Source organism: Ambystoma mexicanum, chromosome 3q (assembly GCF_040938575.1).
Source record: "Ambystoma mexicanum isolate Mex_15411 chromosome 3q, UKY_AmexF1_1, whole genome shotgun sequence".
Classification (NCBI taxonomy): Eukaryota; Metazoa; Chordata; class Amphibia; order Caudata; family Ambystomatidae; genus Ambystoma; species Ambystoma mexicanum.
Genome location: NC_090926.1, coordinates 252,009,043 through 252,019,848, shown reverse-complemented (window position 1 = coordinate 252,019,848; position 10,806 = coordinate 252,009,043).

Sequence of the window (10,806 nt, the reverse complement as noted above, 5' to 3'; positions counted from 1 at the left end):
AGGTTCCATTACAAGAACTACCTGATCCTCTCCTGCTGCAATCACATCCGCCAGAATAGGTGGACCACTAGGCATTTCCACCCACATTTTTACACCCAGGATCATTGTATCTGAGGAGCCAAAGCCCTTATCCCCACGGGTTGTCACTACTGTGGGCGGTTCTCCCTTCTTCACTACATTTTCACAGGTACCAAAATGAGTTGTGCTACACTATCCCAAGTATGAATGGGCAACATGTTTTCGCCACTGTTCAACAGGATTACCTTGATTTCTCCTTGATGATCTGCATCCACAATCCCACCCAACACCTGAATACCCTTTAAGGGTAATACAGATCTGGGGGCAATCAATCCCATATGGTCAGAGGGAATTTGTACATGCAAATCCACCCCAGCTGACTCAGGAGTGGTTCGGTAAGGAGCTAGATCCCCAGGAGAAATGTACCAATACAACAGAGTTTCAATAGCTCTGTTCGGTTGTACCTGTAGAGCTGGCATTATCATGCGCACCAGAGGAGTTTCCCTGTTTGCAATGGGGTGAAATTTGGACTGCCTCCAATACACGCTCACGCCACACCTTCAAGGTACTATCACCTGTTTTACGCAATTGTTCTTTCAACAATCCATTCACCCTCTTAATCAACCCCGAAGCCTCAGGGTGGTATGGGACATGAAAAATCAATTCAATGCCTTTCTCCTGACAATAATCCAGAACCAATTTTCCCTTAAAGTGTGACCCATTGTCACTTTGAATTTGTAAAGGTACTCCATAGTACAAAGCCGCTTGATCCAGCAATTTAATCATATTCAATTGGGTGGCTCTTTTGCAGGGCAAAACCATCAGGTAACCAATAGTACACGCATATTGACATCCTTGACTAATAGGTAGAGGAACGATATAGTGTATCAGTCAAATCTGTCCAGGCAATTTACCTCGTTTCAGTGTACCTCATATGCCATGAAGAATAGACCTCTGCTTCTGATACTGACACACAGGGCATTGTAAAATCACTGTTTTCACAAACTCTAAGGGAAGGTTAATTGCGCTTCTTGCTTCAAAGACTGATATACGGCATATAATTCCGCAAATTGACTGCTTTACCCCTTCCCAGAAGTTGTTAATACTTTCTTAAATTTGGGATTATATGCTACTGCTTTCCATTGTCAATCAGTCCCTACATATTTGGCTGACCTGTCTGTGAACCAAGCGTGTTCAACTTGTTCACTTGTCAATTCTCCATACGGCATTCGCCATTTTACCAGGGATTCGCTGACTTCTGTCCTTTTGGTAGATTCCAGGTCTATTAGCGGCACTCCTGCCACTTGTTGATGTAATTTTGCAACTCCACTCTTTCCTGTTTTGGCACAATCTTGTATGTGCCACTTCCATTTAATAAAGCTAGCCTCTTGTGCAGGCCCTATCCGAAGTGTTTTAGTGGAGCTCAATACACACTGCATGAGTGGGATTTCCGGTGAGATCAATACATCATGTCACACAGTAATCTGCTCAGTATCCACGAGTGACCAATAGCAGGCTAGCAGCTGTTTTTCAAAGGGAGTGTATCGGTCACCAGCCTCGGGCAATTTACGACTCCAAAATCCTAAAGGCACCCGTTCCTGTCCTGCTTTTGCCACAAACTCCAATTGGCAAGACTGTCTTCCACGGAAACATTTAATTCTACCTCCCCTTCCCTCAAGGGCCATAAATCAAGCACTTTCTGTATGTATCTTTTGCTAGCTGAAACGCTTTCTCTTGCTCCTCACCCGTTTCAAAATGGAAATTCTTGCATGTCACTCGATAAAGGGGCGCCAATATCTGACCCAAATGTGGTATATGCTGTCTCCAAAATCCAAACAATCCAATGAACTGCTGACCTTGTTTCTTATTCATTGGGGTGGAGAACACAAGCATTTTTTGCTTGGCTTTCGGCACCATTTCACAGTGTCCGTTATGCCATTGTATTCCCAAGTGCGTTCGCACACTATGCTTATCTTTTCCCTGTATCAATATGTCATCAATTTAATGCACAATTTGCACATCTGGTTTACACAGAATTTTGTCTACATTTTCTGCCACCAGCCGTTGACAAATGGTCGGTCTGTGCATGTATCCCATTGGCAAACGTTGGAACGTATATTGCCTCCCATTCTAGGAAAATGCAAATTAGTCCTGACATTCTTCAGCAATCGGCACGGTGAAGAAAGCATTAGCCAAATCTAACACTGCATACCAAGTTCCCTCAAACATCTGCACATTCTCAATCAAAGTAACTCCATTTGGGACTGCAGGGATTAACGGAGGGGTATATTTATACAACTCACGATAATCCACAGTCATACAGTAACTTCCGTCTGGTTTTTTACAGGCCAGACCAGGTTATTCCAAGCCGTGGTTACGGGACGCAACACACCAGTTTCCATGAATCCTTTAATGGTGTGTGAAATCTCTTTCTGTCCCCCCCAGAATTTTATATTGTTTCATGGCTATCCGCTTTGTAGCTAACGGAACTTGCACCGGGGCATCTTCAGTTTTCCTACCACAACCGGGGTACAAATCAAAGCCCTCACCCCGAACTGATAAAGTGTACCTTCCAACCTGAGAGTTAAAACCCTCCAGAATGTCAAATCCAATGATTTATTCAGGTATCGGAACAATTAAAACTTGGTAAGTGTTCCTTTTTAAACTGCCAATTTTCATATCAATTTTAGTCTGCACGGCTGGGGTCTCTTTTCCCCCCAAACCGGTGATTGTGAAATGCTGCCCATTAAACCTAGAAGGATTCCCATGTATCAATGAGGCCTTTGCCCCGTTATCAATTGAGGCGCGAACCTCTTTAATATTTCCTGATTGCCAAAAAAAGTTCACTTTTACACTAGGCCGTCTGTCTACCTTAATTTGGGCAGTTGTCAGCGGAGTTTGGCCACAATCCTATTCGTATTTAGAGTGGGCATGTTATTGACTCAATTTCCACCATTGCACTCACCATTTTCCTCAAATCTGCATAGGTCAGATGAAGTTGTGGAGACATACCCGAAGATTTGTCGTCCCCATTGTCTACGCGTGGTGCAGAAGATACCGAATCCCTACTGGGTTTCTGCACCTCCTACCATTTCACTTGCTTGTACCTCTCTATCCATTCAAGCCCTTGTTTTTTGTATAACCTGTACATTTCCTGTGTCTCAATTCTGTCAATGTCTTCCCGTGGCACCCCATCTTTTAGGAGTGCTAAGAACATATCCTTTCTGTATACCCGCGAGTCTCTGCTGTCAAACCTCTTTTCAGGGGTTCACCTTTCACTTTGCCCCTCAGGCTCATGTTCACAGGGTCTCTCCTCAGCCTTTTCCCATTCCCCTAAGTCGGCCAATTGCCAAATGGCATCCACTACTCCACTAATAATGTCATTATAACATTCTTATATGCAGGGGGAGTGGTTCGGATGATGGCATTTCTAGCCGAAACTGACAATGCTACCACTCCCATATGTTGGGGGGTTTCTAAATGAATCGCTTCTTTCATGGCATGCTCCCTCCCTTTTTGTATGGCTTCTCTCAGAGTATACCACTTTTTCTCCTCTGTAGGCCAGTGGGGCGACTCCTGTCCCCTGGTATTTCTCTGGCTTTGCTCTCTTGGTTTCACACTGTCATTTGCTGTGGGTCCTAGACCCTGATCTCTCTTCTTTGGTTCGCTTCACTTGGCCCTCCTCTTGGCCAAGTACTGCTACGAGGAAGATGACTCGTGTCACACTTTGTTTTTGAGTCTGAGACCCATACCACAGTTCCTTTAGTGATTCTTTCTCGTAGACCTGATTCGTAACCCTACCAAATGACGTACTGCCATTTTTAAATTGTACTCTGCTCATTGAAGTTCTATCTTTTGTGCTGTCCCTTGTTTTAGTGTTAGCATGCTGTTGTGTGCTTTTAAACACGCTTATTTTACTATTTTATCAAATCTGTGCAGTGATTCTATTTCATTGCATTTTAGCTTAGTTGCTCGATTTTAGCACTTTTTATTGTTGAAATCCCTTGTGCCTGCACCTTTTTAACCTAATTTGTTTAAAACTAGAAATGTTTTCATTACATTGTTGCTCCCTTATTCTTACCTTTTCTGCCATCTTTTCCACTGATACTTACCTCCTGAAACTGCCTAGAATTGATTATCCAAGTCCTTGCTAGAAACGCTTGGGAACTACATTTCCCAGCGTTTCCTGTAGTTTTCTTGCCTATATCTGATTGGTGAGGCGCGTCAGCGCTGGCAGGTCAGGGGCCAGCCCATCTGTGTCCCGGACTGTGACATCCAGACGCCCGGACGTTTCCTGACCTTTCTCTTCAGTAAGTGTTTCTGTACATTCCTCATTGTGTTCTTTTGATTATGCCTCCACTTGATGCCATTCTCGCTCAGAAAGCAAAACTGGCGACACAGCCAAAGGCGCCAATGTAGCTTATGGGTAGCCGCACTGCAGCGCTATTGGCACAGATAAGGAGTGACTTTAATCTACCTATTATTGCAATCATATGAGAAACCTGACCCTGTCTCCCTGGCTAATCCCCAGGGATCTGTCATCCAGGTGGCCAGGACACGGCCATCGCTATTGGATCCAGTTCCTGGGGGTGGACCAGTGAGGGAGAGTCACCTAGATGGGGGGTCCTTTATTTTATTTATTTTAATTCTTATTATGCGCCACATGCCCGTAGACCTCAGGGCACACTCCTTGGGGAGTGGGAGTGGGACACCGACGAGTGAGACGCAGTATTCCCCTTCTTTTAACACATTTTCTCCATCCTACCATGTAGGATATTCCAAAACACTGCCGCCCATTTCCGACACGAACAATTTCGCACAACACGAAAGACAACAGACTAACACCTGAGCTATTTATCTGACATGTCCCAATACAAGGGTCAGGCAAAGTCAAGCAATTGACCAGAATCACACACACCTGACAGCACTTACCCTTCTGTACAGGGATTAAAGGTGGAGCACAAGAGCACAGCAAGAGCAAGGCAGACCGCACAATGTGAGAGCTAACTCAGCACGGCAGCTCCAGAGGAGGAGAAAGACAGTGCATACCGAGGGGGTGACAAGGAGAGAAGCGACCTTGCCCTTTCCGAGCAAGGCCCGTGGAGTCTCCACAGAAGGAATCACAAGACTGCAAACAATAGCCAGCGTGTGTTGCAGCAGAGGTCTACGGTACACAAGACCCTCCTCCACTGATAACCAAGCCTTCGAGAGACGCCGGTCTCCGTGGTACCAACCTTGACTCGAATGAGAAGAAAGCCAAGTGATTCATCACAGTTGGTGAGTCGAGGAGAGAGTCGATAAGAAACCGAACTGGGTTGAATGAAAAGTAGCAAGCGGCTAATTTGAAATTTAAAAGGTTTAAAGGAACTATTGAGAAAAGAGGAGGAAAACAAGCAACAGAGGAGTCTGGCACCACATGGGTGCTCACGCAGGAAACGCTCGGTGATTACCAGATGGTAGAGACTACCATAACCAGAAGGCCTTCGGAAAAGGAGAGAAGAGGTCAAAGTGGTCATACAGGAGTCTTGTAAAATCCTCTGTACCGTCGTAAGTCTTTGACCGACAGGTGATTGTGAAAGAAAGGGAGATGAATCCTGCTTCGTGAAATGAGCACTTGAACAGTGTGTTGCAAATGTTTGCAAGAGTGAACCAGGTGGAGGGATGCTAACGAGACGGGGCGAAGTATAAAGTCCCATAGTGAACTGTTTTGTAAAAGTTGGCAAGAGCGAACCCGGCAGAGGGACGCCCACACAAAGGGGCAAAGCCTGAAGAACTGTTTAAAAAGACATTAAGACTCGTGAGTGTAAGAAGTATTGGAAGACCAGAGGAAGTGAATTGGCCCCCTTGTCAATTGGGTCGTAGCCCAGTCGAGGGAGGTCCAGGGGTGAAAGGTCCTCACCCAAAGTCAATTTGGAAAGGAATTTATTTTTTTTGTTTGTTCTTGAATACATCAGGCCCTCAGAGGCAAGAGACTTTTTATTAAAAAGAGACTTAACCATCGAAGAACCTGATAGCTGGAACGGAACTGTCGGCTTGTGCTGGGAAATCTCGAGTGTGTGCTGTGCTACAAGGTCCCACCTTGTCCCATGCTGAAAACTTGGAGAAGGGAGTCCCCTGGCAATCACATCCTGACTTATTATTTGTGAACACTTCTTTATTTATTGCAAGTCTTATCCCACACTCTTTCTGTAATTAGTTGTAAGGATTTGGCAATAGGTTTTTTAAAAAGGGAACTGCAAACTTCTTATCAACTACTCAACCTTGCACGGGGAGCCTCCTTCCTATCCATCAAGGAAGGCTTGTTGAAAAGAGTAGCACAAACCTGCAATTTTCTATCGGCAGAAATGACAAGCCATTAGGTTGAAGCTGGGAGAAACTCCTTAGAGATCGGCGAAAGGATTAAAAACACAGTAACCCTATGGACTGATAATAATACTCTAGTTGAACTGACCTAGAGGATTACCTTAGAACAATTTACACATTCCTTACCCCCTTTTTGGCAAATATCTGTCCTTCAATTAAATCAACCTACCCTAGCCATGGCCATTAAGACTGTGTAAAACCATTCAGATGTGGATAAATACTTCCAGCCAGCCCATCGACGGGAAGATCGAAGAGATCATAAACCCATCCATCGCCCTCAACCCCAGGGAATAGATAAACAAGGGGGGTCATATAGAGTCAAGGAAGGGATGCCTCGAGAAAGAGTAGAGATCAAGAAACCTGATCCAAGACCTAAAGATGAACGCAGAAGGGAGGAGGTAAAAGGAAGCAAACCACCTCCTCTGGTCTGTTTTTCCTGTAGAAAAATAGGACATCTAGCTTGCCACTGTCCAAAGAATATAAAAGACGAACCTATGGAAATAGGCTGCTTGAAGGGTGAAGAGTGGGAAGAAGCCAAATAAGAGCTAGAGACCTTTAGCATCTGCTTATGTCAAACCCCTACTGAGTTCACCTATGAAAAGGCTTGGGTAAATGGGAAACGGGTAATCGACTCAGGTAGTAAGCAGACCGATATGTGGGCCGATTTAGTTACACCACAAGACTTAAACCACGCAACCCTAGTCCGAGTAACTTGTGTACATGTAGACAACGAAATCTGTCCTAAGATACTAGTACACATAGAAATCCAGGGCAAGACCTGTGAAATACCATCAGCCATAATTCCAGGGCTCCCTGAGGAAGGTATTCTGAGGCGAGACTTCCCCATCTTCTCTAATCTCTTACAGGAATCTCCATCCCCCTTCAGAGACTTTCTGCCCCTGAGGTCCTGGCAGGAAAGTCACAACTCCCAAAACTCTACAGTATGGGATTGTGAAAATTCAAAACCCCTGAAACCCAAGACAGCTTTTGAAACCCAATGTGTTGCTAATTGTAGAGAGTCAGATAAGATCACTTCACCTCTACCTATTAAAACCGATCAGTGGAATATGCAAGAGTGCCTGGACATCTCTCACCCCTGTTCTTTGGCCAGTCTTAACTACAGGAAATCTAAACTAAAAACAGGTATATCCACCTCGCATAGGGCAAGGATATGTGAGAAACCTGACGGTGTCTCCCTTGCTAGTCCCCGGGGATCTGTCATCCAGGTGGCCAGGACAAGGCAAACGCTATTGAATCCAGTTCCTGGGGGTCGACCAGTGAGGGAGGATCACCTGGTTGGGGGGGGTTGCTGGGGAGTGGGAGTGGGACACCAACGGGTGAGACACGGTATCCCTCTTCTTTCAACTCCTTTTCCCCATCCTGCTATGTAGGATATTCCAAAACACTGCCCCCCCTTTTCCGACACAAACAATTTTACACAACACGAAAGACAACGGACTAACACCAGAGCCGATTACCTGAAATGGCCCAATACAAGGGTCAGGCAAAGTCAGGGAAATTACCAGAATCACACACACCTGACAGCCTTTTCACTTCCCCAAAGGGATAAAAGGTGGAGCACAAGAGCACAGGAAGAGCAAGGCAGACCACATGACGTGAGAGCTAACTCAGCACGACAGTTCAAGAGGAGGAGAAAGACAACACATACGGAGGGGGTGACAAAGAGAGAAGCAACCTTGCCCTTTCTGACCAAGGCCCGTGACGCTTCCACAGAAGGAATTATAAGACCGCAAACAATAGCCAGCATGTGTGGCAGCAGATGTCTACAGTGCACAAGACCCTCCTCCGCTGATAACCAAGCAGGGGAGAGACACTGGTCTCCGTGGTACCAACCTTGACTCGAAAGGAGAAGAAACCCAAGAGGTTCATCACAGCTGGTCGAGGGGAGAGTCGATAAGAAACCGAACTGTGTTGAACGAAAAGTAGCAAGCGGCTGATTTGGACCTACTATGGCTGTGCATCTACTACCAATAGGTGAGTGCGAAAGATGCACTTGACAGATCAGGCCCTGCATCTATTATCGGTGCCTGTAATAATTGTAGTTTGGTGTTCCTCTGTAGGAGCGCCTCACTCTGATGTAACTTTCAATGGATATTGGACAACACAACTGAGGGAAAACGCTGTGGAAGCCCACTTGATGAGCAACCATCACCGTGCTTTTCCAACAGCAGTGGCATGACATCACTACATGCACAGTGGTCACAAACTCTACGTCTGCTGGACTAGAATACAGGTACTATACATAGCACGAATGTAACAGAAGTTACAATTGGCTACACAGCTAGGGTGTCCTAGCATTTTTCTATCACGATGTACACCCTTCTGAGTGTATACAGTCTATTTTAAGGCCAGTATTGAGGCATACACGGGTATTCACTATGGTCAACAAACTAAGTCGAACTTATTTTCTTTGTAAGATGAACAATGGCATTTGATTCAGCATGTCCATACACCCTATTTTTCCTTTTAAAGAAGAATGATGGTATTTGATTTATTAGATCCATACACCTTGTTTAAAAATAAGAATAATGAAGTAATATGGCACGTATACCTCTGACACTGATTGATATATTGTGAAAATTCTGAAGCAAACAGAGCCCTGATTGGTCTTTTTTGTATGTACGTTTACAGAATAATTTTCTCCTGAAGAAGGGATCTATACCCCGAAACGCATTGAGCCTCAAAAACTGTACAATCAAGATTTACCCCGCCAGTGACAGGGGTTAAATTGTCATGTGAAATGTTTCTATGTTGATTACACTTGAATGAATTTGTGTGAAGATCAGTTTTTGATTTTGTGAACTTTAAGAAAATGACAAGTAACATTTCAATACTTGTTATAAAGTGTTTGACTGTTTAATTCAGTTTATATGGTGTGCAGGTGACGGGAGTGTCTCAAGTGTTAGACACTTTTTTTTCTACTCTGTAAACGTTATTCCTCATTCCCCATTGGGTTCATTGGACACAATGGGGAATTTCTGGCGGAATTACCGCTGGCAGAAATACTGTGCTGTATTTGCAACAAAAATCAGCATTTTTCCAGCATGTTTGCCCCCAGATCTGAGCTGGGGGTAAACACGCCATACTCATGATTGGGGGACCCTTAAATGCAGTGGTAACCCTTTTACCACCGCATTTAAGGGCTACCGCCCTACTCGTGATGAGGCCCAGTGGGCCCAGTGGGCCTCATCACGAGTTGGGCGGTTTCCTGGCTGGGATACCGCTCAACTTTATTTGTGTGACGCCCACCAGTCTGCTGGTATTACTGCCAAATCATGGGTTGGGTGCTAATTGTTACTCCGCATTCCCCATTGGGTTAATTGGACCCAGTGGGTATTTTTCGGTTCAATTACTGTGCGGTAATACCACCAGTGCTAATTGTGCCAAAAACTGCCATTTTTCTGGCGTTTTTATTCCCAGCTCTGAGCTGGGGGGTAAATATGCCATACTCATGATTGGGGGACCCTTAAATGCGGTGGTAACCCTGTTAACACCGCATTTAAGGGCTACTGCCCAACTCGTGATGAGCCCCAGTGGGCCTCATCACAAGTTGGGCGGTATCCTGCCTGGGATACCGCCCAACTTTATTTGCGTGACGCCCACCAGTCCGCTGGTATTACTGCCAGATCATGGGTTGGGTGCTAACTGTTACTCCACAGTCCACATTGGGTTCATTGGACCCAGTGCGTAATTTATGGTACAATTACTGTGCGGTAATACCACCAGCGGTAATTGCGCCAAAAATTGCCATTTTTCTGGCGTGTTTATTCCCAGCTCTGAGTTGGGGGTAAACACGCCAGACTCTAGATTGGGCAGACCCTTAAATGCGGCAGTAACACAGTTACCGCTGCATTTACAGACTACCGCCCAACTCGTGAGGAGGCTCTCTGTATTGTATACTAATGTATCCGGAGGATAGCTTGGGGGCAACATGCTTGCCTTGGAAGCAAGACAATGCGGAGCAATACAGGTTCGATCCCGGTCCGTCCTTAGAAACCTCTGAGTATTAAGCACATTATAAATAATCAATTATACAATTATTATACAATTATACAATGTAAACGTTCTGTCAATTAATCAGACTACGCAAGGAGTGATTCTGGAGACAGATCACTACTTGTCTTGGCTGACTAAGAAATAATTCAAAATGCAGGTCTACGTCAGGAGAGCATAAAGTTTCATTATTTTCGAAGGGTAATTTTATTTTGTGACCACCCCTATTGACCGTGCAACGATGGCTGTTAGCCTATCTGTCTGTTCAGTATGACGTCTCGGCAGCTTTCTACGCCTGGATCATTGCCTTCTTCAGGACTTTGTTCAATTTCTTTGGATGACCCTGCATAAAAACATAAACTATGATTTATATGTTTCTAGACATGAGTGTGATTTAATATATTGTCAGAG